The 18272-nt window shown below is 46.5% G+C and overlaps 1 long non-coding RNA gene across 2 annotated transcripts in view; it reads right to left on the reverse strand.

The window, feature by feature from the left end:
* LOC135917850 (uncharacterized) overlaps window positions 1-18272 on the reverse strand; it is an 88166-nt gene that overhangs the window by 10517 nt on the left and 59377 nt on the right. Inside the window, exon 1 of one of the 2 annotated variants that reach the window (XR_010569434.1) lies at window positions 16162-16343. The exons of the other annotated variant lie outside the window; for it this stretch is intronic. This is a non-coding gene — a long non-coding RNA (uncharacterized lncRNA). Of the gene's footprint in view, window positions 1-16161; window positions 16344-18272 lie in introns of those variants that run through there. 2 annotated transcript variants of the gene reach the window in all.

Genomic DNA, 18272 nt, shown 5'->3' on the forward strand with positions numbered 1-18272 from the left:
CTAGAGGCTGGTCGTGTAGTGTAAGGATGAATCTGACCGTAACGCTGAAACCGTCGCTTTCGGTGAAGCCTTCGAAATCAAGTTTGCCTTCCTGTCCACAGAACAAAAGTATTCGGCTACGTCGACGACGTCGTTCGCTGTTACCTGCTGAGCAGCTGCGTGCGACTTGTAAGAATATAGTGGCTGGAGGAGAGTGGACTGTGCGTTCTAGCATAGCATCCAATGAGGCTATGATAAATGTTATTCGCCGTGATCTCAGGATACTACGACATACGAGAACCAAATCTTACTCATCGCGATTGGCGTGTCTGACCCCGCTCACCATTGCCGATTTCCGAAGGCTAACAGCTGGCGTCTGTTGTTATATCTCCAGGAGAGTCGTGGTAACAAAGATTGTTGCGATATAGTCTACTAGGCTACAACTGCTTAACCATAGCGAAAATACAGTGGCTGAAGCGTAACCATCGCGACGACTGACCGGGAAGGATAGCTCCATCTATTGAGTATGCCGTCTCTCTCCGAGCGCCTCCGCTGCAAAGCTGTCTGCGCAGGGCTAGCCATGCTTTCTAATAGAGACAGGATGCCTTCACTTCGTACCGACGTTCGATTTTGACAGTCCCCTGCAGCTTTCTCGAATCCCAGCGCTCGACAAAGTGCGCTCGCACAGCGTGGCTACGTGCCGATGATGCCAGAAAATGTATTTTTTGTTCGCTTCCAAGACGGTGCGGATGGCGCTATCACTCTACGGGGACCCTCTTAAAGAAAAAAAAAGAAATCTCCTCTATTATATATGGCCACACATGTGCAGGTCATAAATACCAGGTTTCTGCACTTGAGTGCCATCTGTGCGGTTTAACCGAGCTCAGATTCGTCCGCCTTGACTGATAAAAGAAGGCACCACTGTAGGTTAAATGAGGCGTACAACTCCTGCGGTGGCGGTAGTGTATCCGCCTCACGTGCAATGTTCCACCCGAAAAAGAACCGTGTGTTGAGAAAATTACATAAACAGGCCTGGAGTGTGGCCTGATCCCGGTGACCAGAATAGGTAACGCACTCTCTCACCAGATAAGGATTCGCCACTTGGCAACAACCTCCTATATGAATACAACAATCAAACCCCAGCCCTCAGTACCCAGCAGCCGCGAAGCAACTGACCACGGCGGCGGTCAGATCTGTGACGCTGCAGAGGGTGCTAAGAATACCTGGCTCCGGACAGGCCACCATTGGAATCTGAAACTGGCAACGTTTAACGTTAGAACGTTATCTAGTGAGGCGAGTCTAGCAGTGTTATTGGAGGAATTAGAGGGTAGTAAATGGGATATAATAGGGCTCAGTGAGGTTAGGAGGACAAACGAAGCATATACAGTGCTAAAAAGCGGGCACGTACTGTGCTACAGGGGCTTAGCGGAGAGACGAGAACTAGGAGTCGGATTCCTGATTAATAAGGATATACCTGGTACCATACAGGAATTCTATAGTATTAACGAGAGGGTGGGAGGTCTTGCTGTGAAACTTAATAAGAGCTACAAATTGAAGGTAGTACAGGTCTACGCCAGCACAACCAGTCGTGATGACCAGAAAGTCGAAAGCTTTTATGAAGACGTGGAATCGGCGATGGGTAAAGTCAAAACAAAATAGACTATGCTGATGGGCGACTTCAATGCCAAGGTAGGCAAGAAGCAGGCTGGAGACAAGTCAGTGGCGGAATATGGCATAGGCTCTAGGAATAGCACGGAAGAGTTATTATTAGAATTTGCGGAACAGAACAATATGCGGATAATGAATACCTTCTACCGCAAGCGGGTTAGCCGAAACCGGACGTGGAGGAGCCCAAATGGCGAGACTAGAAATGAAACAGACTTCATGCTCTGCGCTAACCCTGGCATCATACAAGGCGTGGACGCGCTAGGCAAGGTGCGCTGCAGTGACCATAGGATGGTAAGAACTCGAATTAGCCTAGACTTAAGGAGGGAACGGAAGAGACTGGTACATAGGAAGTCCATAAATGAGTTAGCGGTAAGAGAGAAACTAGAGGAATTCCGGATCAAGCTACAGAAGAGGTATTCGGCTTTAACTCAGGAAGAGGAACTTAGTGTTGAAGCAATGAACGACAATATTATGGGCATCATTAAGGAGTGTGCAATAAAAGTCGGTGGTAACTCCATTAGACAGGATACCAGTAAGCTATCGCAGGAGACGAAAGATCTGATCAAGAAACGCCAATGTATGAAAGCCTCTAACCCTACAGCTAGAATAGAACTGGCAGAACTTTCTAAGTTAATCAACAAGCGTAAGACAGCTGACATATGGAAGTATAGTATGGATAGAATTGAACATGCTCTCAGGAACGGAGGAAGCCTAAAATCAGTGAAGAAGAAACTAGGAATTGGAAAGAATCAGACGTATGCGTTAAGAGACAATGCCGGCAATATCGTTACTCATATGGATGAGATAGTTCAAGTGGCTGAGGAGTTCTACAGAGATTTATACAGTGCCAGGAGCACCCGCGACGATAATGGAAGAGTGAATAGTCCAGAGGAATTCGAAATTCCACATGTAACGCCGGATGAAGTAAAGAAAGCTTTGGGAGCTATGCAAAGGGCGAAGGCAGCTGGGGAGGATCAGGTAACAACAGATTTGCTGAAAGATGGTGGAAACATTGTTCTAGAAAGACTGGCCACCCTATATACACAATGCCTCAGGACCTCGAGCGTACCGTAATCTTGGAAGAACGCTAACATAATCCTAATGCATAAGAAAGGGGACGCCAAAGATTTGAAAACGTATATACTGATCAGCTTACTGTCCGTTGCCTACAAAGTGTTTACTAAGGTAATCGCAAATAAAATCAGGAACACCTTAGACTTCTGTAAGCCAAAGGAACAAACCGGATTCCGTAAGGCCTACTCAACAATAGACCATATTTACACTATCAATCAGGTGGTAGGGAAGTGTGCAGAATATAACGAACCCTTATATGTAGCTTTCATTGATTACGAAAAAGCGATTGGTTCAGTCGAAACCTCAGCAGTCATGGAGGCGTTGCGGAATCAGTGTGTAGATGAGCCATATGTAAAAATACTGAAAGATGTCTATAGCGGCTGCACAGCCGTCATTGCCCTCTATAAAGAAAGCAACGAAATCCCAACAAAGAAAGGCGTCTGACAGGGAGATACGATCTCTCCAATGATATTCACAGCGTGTTTACAGGAGATATTCAGAGACCTGGAGTGGGAAGAATTGGGGATAAAACTTGATGGATAATACCTTAGCAACTTGCGATTCGCTGGTGATATTGTCTTGCTTAGTAACTCAGGAGACCAACTGAATATGCATGCTCACCGATCTGGAGAGGCAAAGCAGAAGAGTGGGTCTAAAAATTAATCTGCAAAAAACTAAAGTAATATTTAACCGTCTCGGAAGAGAACAGCAGTTTATGATACGTAACGAGGCACTGGAAGTGGTAAGGGAATACATCTACTTAGGGCGGGTAGTGACCGCGGATCCGGATCATAAGACTGAAATAATCAGAAGACTAAGAATGGGCTGGGGTGCGTTTGGCAAGCATTCTCAGATCATGAACGCCAGGTTGCCACTCTCCCTCAAGAGAAAAGTGTATATCGGCTGTGTCTTACCCGTACTCACGTATGAGGCGGAAACCTGGAGGCTTACGAAAAGGGTTCTGCTTAAATTGAGGACGGCGCAACAAGCTACGGAAAGAAGAGTTATGGGTGTAATGTTAAGGGATTAGAAAAGAGCAGATTGGGTGAGTGAACAAACGCGGGTTAATGACATCTTAGTTGAAATGAAGAAAAAGAAATCGTCATGGGCAGGACATGTAATGAGGATGGAAGATAACCGATTGCCATTGAGGGTTACGGACTGGATTCCGAGGGAAGGAAAGCGTAGCAAGGGGCGGCAGAAAGTTCGGTGAGCGGATGACATTAAGAAGTTTGCAGGGACAGCATGGCCATAATTAGTACATGACCGGGGTAGTTGGAGAAGTATGGGAGAGGCCTTTTCCCTGCAAAGGGCGTAACCCGACTGATGATGATGAAGATGACTGGCCATTACCAACATTTTTTGTCAGTTCTAATGAATTGTAGTCGTTACAAGTCGTTAGATATATTAGGTATTTTGTAGTCATTACTAGTCACTACAAGTCATTTCAGTCATGATTAGTCACTATTGCTCATTCCTAAGCATATTTTGTCCTCTCCAATCAATTGGGGTCGTTAAAAGCCGTCTTTAAACATGTTGGTCGTAACCTAGTCATTAGCAGTCAATACCAGTCATTACAGCCATTATTAGTCAGTACTGGTCATGACTAAGCATTTTAGTCATATGTAATCAATCGTAGTCGTTACAATTTGTCGTTAGGCATATTGGTCATTTGGTACTCATTAGTTGTCAATACAAGTCATTTAACTGATTAGTCGTTACTGGTCATTACTAAGCACTTTTAGTCATTTCTAATCAATTGTAGTCATTAACATTTGTCATTAGACATATTGTTCACTTGGTAGTCATTAGTAGTCCATACAAGTCATTTAAGTCATTAGTCATTACTGGTCAGTACTAAGCATTTTTAGTAATCTCTAAGCAATTGTAGACGTTAGAATTGTCGTTTAGATATGTTGGTCATTTCATAGTCATTACAAGTCATTAGTAGTCATTTGATTCATTACTACTCGTTACTAGACATTTCTAGTCATTTCTACTCGTGGTCATTCCAAGCCGTCGTTATACATATTGGTCATTTCGGATTCATTCGTTGCCATTAAAGTCATTCGTAGTCATTATTAGCTATCATTCTTCAATATTAACCTCTACCAATCTTTATTTTGACGTTCTCATTAACTAATTGTCACTATCAATCACTTTTCATTCTTTATTCTGTCTTTAATTTGTCTTCATAGAGCGTGATAATGCTTCGGGGGACACTCCGGTATTCAGGTCTGCTGACAGAAACTTCACTATGAGCCCAGCAAAGCGTTCAATTTCAAAATTATTTGCCGTCGCGGCCCTGCGAAACTGGATGTTGTTGCGACTGGGGGTCCGAAGATGTGTAACCTTTAACCTTGGAGGTGTAGGGGAACGTGGGGCTGGCCCCAATATCGAGGGCGTTTTACATACAAGCTTATATTACATAATTACAAGGGTTTCAAAGAAGTACAGAAATATAAGTTCATGAATTTGTAGCAGCAGATCACACAAGGTGTCCGTCGCTCTTTTAATCCCCAGCGTGCTAATGTACAGTCGCCTCCCCCAATCCAGTGTCAGGAGACGGATGACATCAGGTCCCACCAATTTGGAGGTTTGTGGCCCTTTCCCTCCAAAGGGACCTTTGTCGAAAACAGATGCACACCGCTGGGCACAAACAGGAGATGGGGGATAGCACAGCTTGGCCCCGTCTCCGGCATTTTAGACGGACGATAGGAAGGGCAGTCGCCTCGCTAATTGCCCAAACCACTCCTGACCGAGGTACTCCACTCCATAGAGGCGCTCGGGGCCCGAGCCCCCTCCAGAGTTTTCCATGGGCTTCGCAGCCCTCCAGGTGATGCCCAAGTACCCTCCCCTCCCCCTTCAAACACTCACCTATAGTGCTTTTACTAGAGCTTTGTCACCCGCATATTTAAGGTTTCATTTGATTTTCCTCGAGCTTGTCACTTGAAATTTTACTTAGGCTAATAGCTTACTGCATCATGGTTGGCGTGGACGTGCAGGGCTTTATTTTCCACTTTCGCTTCATTTCTGCGAATCTTGACAATAGGAGGACACGTGCATTACAAGCACTAGCGGTGGCTGCCTCATCTGTATTTTCACACTTCAACATTGTTTTGTGATGATGAAAACATTTATTATTAGATTTCTAATAAAAATAAAACATTTATTAGGGATGGAAACATCGTCAGTTGCATGTAAAACTCATAAATATATGGAGTGTCCCAATCAACCACCATGCACCACGATAAAAAAAAGTGCAATGCGTCACTCAAAAAACCATAGAGCATATTGTTTACAGTACAGTGGAATAGCTGCCAGCAATTTTTCGATTACTGAGATTTATTTATATAATTGTAATTAATTATCTAACTCAAGACATGCTATCCTATTTCCATACAGCCGACGAGGCATTTATAGGCACAGCCAAGGCACATCTAACTGCTGTATGTTCAGCGACGTATTAATTGCGTACTAAAACCCCGCAAAATATGGAGTACACCACGCGATTGCGTTCCCACCGGGATCATAAAGCACCCCAGCCGAAGTAACGCTTGGCGTTTGGTGTCGGAAACAATCTGTGATAGCTGTTGGCTTAGTGTAGGTAAATTTCACAGTGTTTTGGCTGTTGGGCCACTAAACCTACCACCAGAAACGCACTGACAACTCCAGTGGAAATGTTTAAAGTTTTCTTCCATTTCGTCTTATTCGTTATGTATTTATCAGATGAGCAGAAGGTAAACATGATCCTTGCCTTGGGATCTACAAATGGCAGCAAGAAGAAGGCCGCAAATATATACATACATGTATATCAGTTATGGAAGTGTCGCGGTAGTCAAAACGCATCGACTATCATAATGAACTATGAAAACCTGGAACAAACCGACAGCGTCAAGAAACAGTGGCGGAGGACTCCATCCTTGAGCCCTAGCCTTCGCACGGATCTTCTAGCATTTATGGCCTCAAACCCTCATGCTGGCGTGTGGGACGGGGCCGCCCTGGTACCAATTTCAAGTTAATTCGTTTGGAGAATTCTAAATGACAGCCTTTCGCCCGTACCACCTTAAGCAGCACCAATGCGTAGAAGATAGGTACCTTTAGAATCGTCTAGATTTCTCAAATTTTGTCTTCACAAAAGCCGATGCGTCACCGGAATTTTTGAGCAACATCATGTGTACAGATGAAGCCAATTTTCGCAGAAATGCCCAGGTAAATTTCTATATTGCACACTATGGGAGGGTCCCCAATGTACAGTGGGTAAAGTGCAATCGGCACCAGTACCAATGGTCGCTCAATGTGTGGTTCTGAAGTTGCGCCGATGTCTCGGTCCCGTCTTCTTCAATCCCACACTGACTGGACAGCGTTACGTGAACGAAATCCTTAAAGGAGTGATGGAGGAGTTTCTTAGCGAAGTCCTTCTGTCCCGTCTTCCACCCACACACCGCAGCGTCTGAGCGCGAATTTAACTGGATGTGTCTTTTCATACGCAATAGATCGGAAGGCACGGGCCTCTAAATTGGCCGGATAGGTCACCTGACCTTTTTCCACTCGATTCCATTTCTTTTTTTGGGGTTATGTGAAAGATCGTGCTTACCTGATTGAGACGGACGCCAGATTAGTTCAAGACAACGATAACGGATATCTCTCGTATAGTTGCGGCTTCGGCTATCAAGAAAGCCAGGGAATGTGTCATAAAGCCGACTCAGTACACCGTAGCTGCAAAAGGAGCCCTATTCAAACATGTCCTCTAGGCTAGCGTTTCACAGAGTTTAAGAATTCATAGATAATAAAGGCACACTGAAATGTGATATACTCTTTTTTTGTGCAGACATCCTGATTGCCAATTTGGCTCATTTAGGAGTGGTATACTTAATTTATTGAACTCATCGAGTTTGCCTTTTCTCTACACCTTGGTCGCTTCTCTGTCTGTTTATTTCGCTTTCAGTTTTTGAGATGAACCTGATTTTGGCACACGTATACACTTTCAAGAAAAATAAAACGGTCACTTTAATTTCGATTTGGTTCGAAGCACGTTTCTGGCATTCCGCGCACTCTTTTGATGCGGTGCGAGCAAAGCCGGGATTTTAAAACTCTGTGTCTAATACATTGCTTTTAGAATATCGTGCGTGCTCACAGTGGCGCTTTGGCAGCATTATCAAGGGGCTTTTATTATTGGTGAGATAAATCGGCCTTGAGAGACGGATAATAAGTGTGACGTAGAAATGAGAGGAAGGAATAGATGCGAAACCGCGAAACCTGCTATTGGCGCCCCTTCCGTACCATTATCAAGGTGAGGCACTGTCCCGTCGTGTTTGCGACCGGCCATGAAAATGCCTTCAATCAGTTTATTTAAGGGCGCTACTTTATAATGTGGGATGGAGCGCATTCACGTGGTATTTTTTATACTTCGTGAGGTCTCTTTGCAAGTCGGAAAAAAATTGAACACAATTGGCACGTCTCTTAAAACATCGCAGTCAGATGTCATTTTGGGGTGCCTAAAAATGAACCTTTCACACTTTGAGAATTAGGACTTCTCGAGTAAGATAATTATTTGTAAATACCGAATTAAATCTCAGTAACGAAAGAATTACTGGCGGCTGCTCCACTGTACTCAAAACTATATGCATTAAGTTTTCTTCGAGTAACACAACTGCTCTTTTTTTAAGTCATCGTGCAGGATAGTTGGGGAATACTGTATAATTGACTCAGTAACCGAAATGAGGACAAGCCGGATTCACTCAAAATAAGATTCAACAGAAGTCAAGCGCGGCAGCGCTTATACTTTGACTCACAGAAAAAGAAAGAGAGAGAATCTGTAACTTCGCCGGAAAGGCGAAGCCGTATTAGTGATAGCCAAGTATGCGACAATTACACCACCGAGAGTACTCAGCCTGTGGAAGTGAACTGTCTCCCACTATGATGTCTTGTATATACTCTGAAATGCTATCACTTCCGCGGTCCATTCTCCGAGGTCACACGAAGTTTTTTCTAGTGCAAGAAATATATTGTCACAAGCTGTCATGAACCACGCCTGCCGCGAAGAGCGGTTGTAAGCTCTCGTCCTTGTGCTGCTCGGATATGACGGTACCCATATCCGGAAATTCCGGGGACACAAAAGCGATGTACTCATCAAAATTGTCCGCATCACATTCAGTTGTTTCAAGTGGCATCCGAGAGAGACAATCAGCGTCAGCATGCCGCCGACCACTTTTGTAGCAAATAACGAAATCGTATTCCTGTAGACGGAGGGCCCAGCGCGCTAGTCGTCCTGAGGGATCCCGCAGATTCACAAGCCAGCATAGCGAATGATGATCTGTTACGACAATGAAGGGGTGCCCATAGAGATACGAACGAAACCGTTGCACGGCGAAGATGACCGCCAGACACTCTTGTTCGGTGACTGTGTAGTTGCGCTCGGAGCGGCTCAAGGACCGGCTAGCGTAAGAGATCACGTGCTCTCGGTCGCCAACACGCTGAACTAGCACAGCACCGATGCCTACGCCACTGGCATCGGTGTGAATCTCAGTTGGTGATGAAGGATCAAAGTGGCGAAGAATTGGTTGGGATGTCAACAGGAACTTGAGCTGGCGAAATGATGAGTCGCAATCTGCAGTCCATTCAAAGGGAACGCCTTTTTGGAGAAGGCGTGTAAGGGGATGAGCCATGTCAGCAAACCGGGGAATGAAGCGGCGAAAATAGGAGCACAAGCCCAAGAAACTTCTTAACTGCTTGACAGAGTTGGGTACTCTAAATGCTTCTACGGCCGCAGTCTTTTGCGGATCTGGTCGGATGCCTTCTTTAGCGACCAGATGGCCTAGCACAAGAGTTTGCCGTTCCCCAAAACGGCATTTTTTTGAATTGAGCACAAGACCCGCTTTCTCCAAGCAGTTCAAGACCAAATCCAAACGTTTGTTGTGCTCACTAAACGTTCGCCCGAAGATCACAACATCGTCTAAGTAGCACATGCAAACTTCCCATTTTAAGCCGCGTAATATCGTGTCCATGAACCTTTCGAACGTTGCGGGCGCGTTACACAACCCGAAAGGCATCACGTTAAACTCGAATAGTCCGTCGGGTGTTACAAATGCTGTCTTTTCTCTGTCGTCCTTGTGTATAGGAATTTGCCAGTAACCTGACCGTAAATCGATTGAGGAAAAGTAAGATGCCGCAAAGAGACAGTCGATGGCGTCGTCAATTCGGGGGAGCGGATATACGTCTTTCTTAGTAACGGCGTTTAGGCGACGGTAATCAACACAGAACCGCCACGTACCGTCTTTCTTCTTCACCAATATTACGGGGGCTGCCCAAGGACTAGATGATTCTCGAATGACGCCTTTGCATAGCATTTCTTGGACCTGATCACTGATTATCTTGCGTTCTGATGGGGATACACGATAGGGTTTTTGTCGGATTGGCTGGGCGGCTCCTGTGTTGATGCGGTGACGAGTTCTGGACGCAGGAATTGATGGCGGTCCATTGTGCTGCGCAAAGTCGAATACCGAGGTATGTTTCGTAAGCAGGGCCATCAAAACTTGACGCTCATTATCGCTGAGTGACTTATCAATCATGGAAAGTATCTTCGAGCTCCCGGAGCTCGAGACACTGGTTGCTCCTTCATCGGGGAGTTCCGCAAGTACTGCCACCGATACGGGAGAGTCTGTCGGAAACGTGGCAATCTTTAGGCCTTGAGGTAGCACTGCCGCTTCAGTGGAACAGTTTAGCGCCCACAGCCCCGCGCATCCATTGGTCACTGAGACCACGTAGTGCGGAACTAATACGTTCTTCTTGAGGCAGTTCCGATGTACAGGTTCCACTGCAGCATCGAACGAGATAGGAGTCGGAGATGAACAGGCGACGGCAACACGCATCGCGGATAAGGCGGGCACAACTGTATCCTCAGACACGCACAGCACACTCTCCGGGCAAGCTTCACCTTCAAAGAGCACAGGTGAAACACTGGTGTCGACACTGAGTTCTCCCGTCCGGCAATCAACATTCGCACCACACAACTGCAAAAAGTCAATCCCCAGAATCACGTCATGCGAGGAGCGAGGAAGAACAGTAAACTCTGCATTAAAAACTTTCCCACCCAAAGACACATCCACGTTACACACACCAACCGGGTATAATGCTTCACCACTGACTCCACGGAAACTTGTGCACTGGTCCCAACGAAACATAACCTTGCGTCCCAGAAGGCCTTTAAACCCCACACTCATGACCGAGACAGTTGCTCCCGTGTCGACTAAAGCCATTGTGGAGACCCCATCAATCAGTACATGAACCTTATTCTTTAGCATGAAAATAGTTGGAGGCAGTTGAGTCGGCAGCACACATTTTCCAGCGACCTCACCTCCATCGGCCGCGCCGGCTAGTTTCCCGGCGGGGGCGACACGAAACGGCGCCGAGGCGATGGTGACGTGAATCGCGGCCGAGGGGATGGTGATCGGGAGGCTCGGAAGGCTGGTGGTGGCGTCAGAGTACGGTCGGAGGCAGGGGAGCGGTAGCGGTTCCGGGTTCTTTCTGCTCCAAAGTAGGTCTCCTGGGCGGTGCATCGGTCCTCTCGAAAGTGGCTTCCTGAAGAGGAGTCTCCTGGCCACTGAGTGCGCAGTGTACGACCGCTAGACCGCGTAGTCGGCGCTGACGATCCGTAGTTTGATGCTCGGCGTCGGCTACAGTACCTAGCTATATGGCCAGGCATGCCGCAGCAGTAACACACTGGCGAAGGGCGAACTTCAGAAGGCGGATTGAAGTAATCTGCCGAAGACATCGGTTGACGGTAACGAGGCTCTTCCCCTTGAAAGTCGTAGGTAGCGGCGAGTCTTCGTGGACGAAAGTTGCGTGGGCGTGGATCAAAACGTTGAGGGGGCGAATCATTGCGTGTTGGTTCGGTCGTAATGTAATGCGGTTCGTCTCTGGAGCCGATAAGATCCGCGACGTTCACCGAGTGGTTCCAAGTAGCCGAAGGGGGTTCCCGAAAAGTGTCTCGGAAAACGGAGGAGTTGCAACGAGGCGCCGCATAACGTGCCTGTTCGTCATGTCGCTGGAGCTCCTCGCGGACTATCTGGCGGATGGCGGACGAAAGGTCTGGGAGCAGAGGACTCGTGTCAACACTTGCTACAGTCGTTACATTGGCCAGCCGTCCAAACTTTGGTGTAATTCGGCGAGTCTTCAGCGCCTCGAACGTACGGCAGTGCCGTATCAGTTCTGATACAGTGTGCAAGTTCTCTTTACCAATGAGGAAGTTGTACACGTCTTCCGCTATTCCTTTTACCACGTGCCCCACTTTATCTTCCTCTGTCATTTGAGGGTTGACGGTGCGGCACAGCTTCAAAATTTCTTCGATGTAGATAGTGCAAGTCTCGCCGGGTACCTGAGCTCTCTGGGCTAATGTGAGTTCCGCACGTTTCCTCTTTGCGTCCGAGTCACCGAAACACTTTTTGATTTCCTCAACGAAGCGTGTCCAAGTAGTTAGCATGTCCGCGTGGTTGTCGTACCATACCAACGCCGTGCCGGCCAAGAAGAAAACAACGTTCCTAAGCTGACTGGCAGCGTTCCAGTTATTGTATTGGCTTACCCTTTCGTAATGGGTTAGCCACTCATCCACATCTTCCTCTGCCTTCGCCGAGAACGTGCGTGGCTCTCGGTAGTGCTGGATAGGGACTGGGCTCGCCGAGGCACTGCTGGTGAGGGTATTTTGCTCTGTGGCCATGACTGAGCGCGACGGCGAAAGTCCGGCGAGGCGACGGCTTCGGCGTAGCTCTTGTGCTGGTGGCTCCGTTGTAGGTCGTGGGAGTTACCCCGCACAGCTCCACCAAATGTTACACACGAGGTGTTTTAATGCAGAACCAGATGAATCTGGTTGATAGGCGCGGTTGTTGAAGAGCGGTCTCGCGGCAGCTCGGCTCACGTCGTTCTCTTCTTTCTTTCATCTGGTTGTTTGCGCGGCAGGCGTGGTTCATGACAGCTTGTGACAATATGTCTACATATATCGGGCTCGGAAAGCTGGTCGCCCTCAGCCCCTATCCACTCCCCCCCCCCCCCCCCCCCACCCACAAGAATGAAAACTCTCCGCCTATGCCTGTCGAGACTACTTTTGACGAGGCCGTCGGCGCGCTCCCCATTGTCGCAGTATCTATGACCGGCGTTGGTCGCGGTTTAACGGCCGATCACGACAACGTCCAGCGAAGCTCTTGAAAACCCCCACTACAACTGCGGAGGGCAGTGTGCAATGTTTTATTGCTTTTGAGCAATGAAAGTTATGGTAATTTTAAGTAATTATAGAAACGAGACTGATGGTAACATGAAAAGCACACCGCCGCCAATAGCGCTACTGCAAAAAGATTGAAATCAGTTGCCAGGCTGGTTAGCTAGTAATACAAAGGCTATAGGGACATTACACCCCACTTCGCAAGCTTGCGTCCGAACCGCAGGTGTCGCAACAATAATCCTTATGGGAAATGTGCGTGGGGAGCAGTACGTGCTTGGCATTGTTGTCAGTAGCCGCCTTATCATCGATTAGGTGGTTCGGTTTGTTTGTGATTTTTCTTTAGGAAACTTATGCTGCTCTTTATTCTGTATGCGTTATTGCAAAGAATGTATGCATTGTTCAGTTCACTTTGTACCCTGCTTGAAGTCTCTGTCTTGCGCGTGCACGAGACAATGCTCCCCGCCTAGCGCTGCCGCCGGGATCGGCCAACATTTTTGCTGTCGGACGCGTACACGAACAATGGAGACCAACTAAAGGCTAACGGCTTCTCTTCGTGGCGCTTGCAGCGCAAATTATAGGATAGAATACGGTAATCGAAGCTATTGCATAAGAAGGTCGTGAAAAAAAAAACGCGTCCGGCGATTAGGATGCTCCCTAATGCAAAATTTGAGTGCAGCTGTATACGTGTTTTCATTTCGCGATATATTGAGGCAAAGAATTTGAGACCGAAGTCATCGCACCTACTGGCAGTGGGCCAGTGCCGTGAGCGCCTTCGCTGAGGGAGGAGCCGTATGGGAACGCTGGCATGAAAGGCGCCATCGGAGCCAGCTGCGGCACAATACGACGACGAATGAGAGAGCGCCGACACCAGCGGGTTCGCGCGCGCACGCCGAGGAATGCCGATGCACGACTATGGCGCCTAAGCGCTGCGCTATAAAGAAATTGTTCTTAATACAAAAGAGGTTATAAGATAATGCATTCAACTACGTTGTGTTACAGAAATCGTAATTTTCTTCTGCTGTGGTTTTAGAATATCTCACTTCATCGGTATAATTGGTGATTGCCAATCATAGGTTTTCTGCAAATAGTTTCGGCTTATTGAGCGCACCTGTCAACTGTGTGAACGCAGACTCCTCCAATGAAGTCCTCAGTCTCATGCTCGCATCGTGGCGCTCATGCTCACGGCTTCTTTTGTTTTCTTTCCATGGATCTATTTCCAACTTCCAAAGTTCTCCGACATGAGATAATCTAGGAAGATAAGCATTAGGCATGCGGACGACATAGCCTAAGAAATACTACAGATACATATATCCTAGTAGTGCTCTAATTTTGCGTTTTTTCTAAGAACTTATGGCGAGGACGTACACAAAAATATTTGAACCCGAGAAACTACCGAACAGTTCTGCGCTAATAATCAAAGTAAAACTAGCGCCAAAGCCCACCGACACCCCAGGATATGTTACCTTCGGTCAATTTTCACTCCAGAATAAGCAGCTATGAGCAACAAGCCGAACGTTAACGTTGTGGCATCAAGGACGCAATTCATTTCAGTGCCCTAATTTTGCGTGCCATTTTTTCTAATGACAAAAGATTGCGACAATTGGCAATAAAGCTGTAGTGTAGTAAACGCCATTCGCGCGCCGCTATAACCGGTGCGTGTTTTTATGGCTTGTTCATAACACTCCTATGTGGCAATATTTACGCAGCTGACAGGTTGGTCTGTTGGCAACCTGCGCTCTTCCAAATAAAGTAAGTCGCAGTTTCGCTCGAAAGGCGAAGCATCGGTTGCGATAGCAAATTAGAGAGCTACACGAATTAGGCGTTTTAGTTGTATGAAGTTACAAATATTCGCTTGCTAACTACATTAAAGTGCACGGTGCACGCGCGCACAAGTAAACGCAAACACATGTCCCTCGACGACCGCAGAAACTCGCTCCTAAACGCTGGAGCTAGTATGCGCGGCAGCAGCAGCGAGCGAAATCACGTTCGCGCTGTGTCTCGCCGCAACGCGAACTAAACGCCGAAAACAGAGAGCACGCCAAGCTACCGGAACTCGCGTATTTTGTGCGCATCGCAGATCGCTTTGAAGATGAGGGCCGCGCATGCGCGCACTTTGTCCACGCCCCAGATCGCTTGCAGAACACGGTGCCCGCACGGCGGCGTCGTAAGCAGCAGCCTCCATAGTAGAGCGTCTCCCCGCCTCTGCCCCCCGTGCCTTGCGTGCGAATGAAGACAGCGCGCTTCCACTCCGCCTACCTCTCCCGCGCGCTCGAGATTGAGCCGCGACCGTTGGTTGACCTTCGCAACCTTTCACTCGCGCATAAAGCCTGTGACGAAAGGTGACGATGTTACCGTGTTTGGAATTTATACGGAGAATCGCGGCAATGGGGATCACAGAAATGAGTTTAGAATGTGAGTATAATTGCTATCGCAATAAGCTAGTCTTCGTCTGGAACTCATCGTTCACGGTCTCATTGTTCTTCACCCTCATTAGCAGCCAGCAGGGGTGGCCCGCGGTTCCGCCAGAGGGGGAAGGGGACTTTTACGGCAGATGATTGCATGGTACTTGGTTTTGTGGGGGCCGCGCATCAAAGTGAACTTCCCACTCTATGTTCATGCACCGCTGCATCTCAATTCATTAGGCACTCAGGACACAGGAAACATGTTCTTTGAAAGTGTCTGCCACTGAGTAGAGAGTATGTAGAGCAAGGCCGAAGCGCAAGAAAGGAATAATGAAGAATTTTGTAGTATTCCTCGAACAATACCGTTCTACGTCCTTAGGTGGTATTTGGTGAAGCTTAGGCTGTCGCTAGATAATGTCAACAATATATCCAGAAGAAACAAGTTGCTTATAGTTTTGGCCTAGATAATAATTAAAATGAAAGACAGTTTGAATCAAAAAAGAAAGTGCTGTCATTCTGCCTAACGCAACTGGATGAATAGGTTACTTTTAAAATAAAGAGCGTGCTCAACTGCTTGATAATTTCTAAGAAAGCAAAACCACCTTGTTATTATGAAGTTCGTTAGTTCAAGGATAAATAGCGCAACCCGTCTCTCAGGGTCAAAGTTGACGGTTCTAGCTTTGCAATACGCAAGAATTTCAATCTAGACGTCATGCTTACGCGATCCGAACTTCTACGTCATGCAAAAGCCATGAATTTCTCTATTAGGATGCGATATGATAAGATACTCGTTCAGAAGAAATGTCTGTATAATACTGCACTCACGCTTTGGTCACTGAGTTGGAAAAAATAGCAGAACTGGAGGCTGATCGATATCCATAGATCAGAGCAAGCCCAAAGAGCGTTTGGTTCGTCCAATTGCAGAGATTACGTGCTAATCAAAAACTCCAGAAGCGTCAAATACGAAACAGATAAATTCGCTACTCTGGCCTCTTCAGTTAAACCCCATGTGATTATTAGTACAGATTTATAGGAACAGGCATCAGGCACACAAGTCCATGCTTATCTACACATTCTGTAGTAGGAATGCTTCGCAGTACAACATTCTGTTCCTAACATTTTGTTCCTACCTTGCAACATCATTGTGTAATGACGTTGCACCGATCGGCGCTTGATAAAAAATATAGCGTCATGCTTGAAACGTAGAAAAATGATCGTATGTAGTCCTGACACAACCAAGTAGAAGGCACCTGTACAATGGCTGCAAGCAGCATAAAAAATAAAATATTTCATGCTCTATTTGAATTGTTTAAGCCGCGATTTGAACGAAAGCGGCAAATGTAAAGTTATATTGCTGCGAAAAAATGATGAAGGTCTCTAGTTTCAATGTTCTAGTCGCCTTCGCCATATTTTGGCTGTTATGTACTTTCAGACAAGGACGTCAAATGTCTGCTATGGCAAAGCCATTTCCAAGCTACAAAGAAAATCGTCGCCCGCAGAAAATCATGCGTACTTACACGAGGCCTACAACGAGGGCTACAACCAGGTCTACAACAAGATATACTCCGACGAGATGTCGTCCGCGCATTTAGATGAGACCCTATACAACATTAAAAATTAAATTATGGAGTTTTACGTGCCAAAACCACTTTCTGATTATGAGGCACGCCGTAGTGGAGGACTCCGGAAATTTCGACCACCTGGGGTTCTTTAACGTGCACCTAAATCTAAGCACACGGGTGTTTTCGCATTTCGCCCCCATCGAAATGCGGCCGCCATGGCCGGGATTCGATCCCGCGACCTCGTGCTCAGCAGCCTAACACCATAGCCACTGAGCAACCACGGCGGGTCCTATACAACATCATTCAGTGCGTATTTCTTTTTTTTTCTTCCGCCATCTGTTTAAGGCCAGTGTAAAGAAGCAGTTTGCCTACACAACATGGTAACCTTTAAACGATATGCAGGCTTTGTGTTTCTTGCAATTTTAGCTTTACTTCAATATGACGCTATTGTACAGGTGTGTTTATTAATACCGTGTCACTAGCAAAGCGCACCTCTATTGCCCTACTTTGTCTTACTGCTCTTGCAGAGCGTTGCAAACTTGATTGCCTAAAATCGCTTCGCACGCTAATCAATACTCCCCGCCTCTCCTGTCTAGATAACTATTTGACATTTTCCAAATTCTCATGTACTAGAAGTCACCATGCGCTAAATATTTCAACCTTTTTACCGACACTGATTCCTTTAAAAACTTTTTTTTCCACCAACAATTGAAGTCTGGAATTCACTACCGGGCAACATCCATTCACTACGATTGAAACAATTCACGCAAGCGTGTTTCTGTTTATAAATGTTTGTATGTTTGCTGTTCACCCCACTCCTGCAATAGCCTCATTGAAACTGCTGTACGTATGTATAAATAAATAAATAAATAAATAAATAAATAAATAAATAAATAAATAAATAAATAAATAAATAACCCTTTTCAAGCAACAGATAAAAATTAAAGCGATAGAAGGATCCAGCATAATATTGTTTGAAGTCAAACAGAAAGGGAAAGGGCTAAGATGAGTTTTGAAAAGCTAACAGCACTTGAATGCGAAACGCCAGCTGTGTATGCCGAAGATCTGCGTAGTATCAAACAGAAAGTGGAGCTTTATGATGAGCAGCATTATCGCGGAGCGCTATTGAGAGCAAGAATGGACGCGATGGCTATAGATGAGTGCCCAAGAAAACGCGCACTAGGACTCGAAAAAATTCGCGCCCGGCGGAACAATATAGAGGTTATTGAAGATAATGAGATAGAAATGACATACGACAGCATAGGACGTGCGTTTGCTCTGCTTTACGAAGCGCTTTTCGCTTCGAGACCCGTGAATGCAGAGATGCTTAAAGAAGAATTTCTTGAGAGAATGCCAAGGCTGCGCGATGACACC

Source organism: Dermacentor albipictus, chromosome 2 (genome assembly GCF_038994185.2).
Source record: "Dermacentor albipictus isolate Rhodes 1998 colony chromosome 2, USDA_Dalb.pri_finalv2, whole genome shotgun sequence".
Classification (NCBI taxonomy): Eukaryota; Metazoa; Arthropoda; class Arachnida; order Ixodida; family Ixodidae; genus Dermacentor; species Dermacentor albipictus.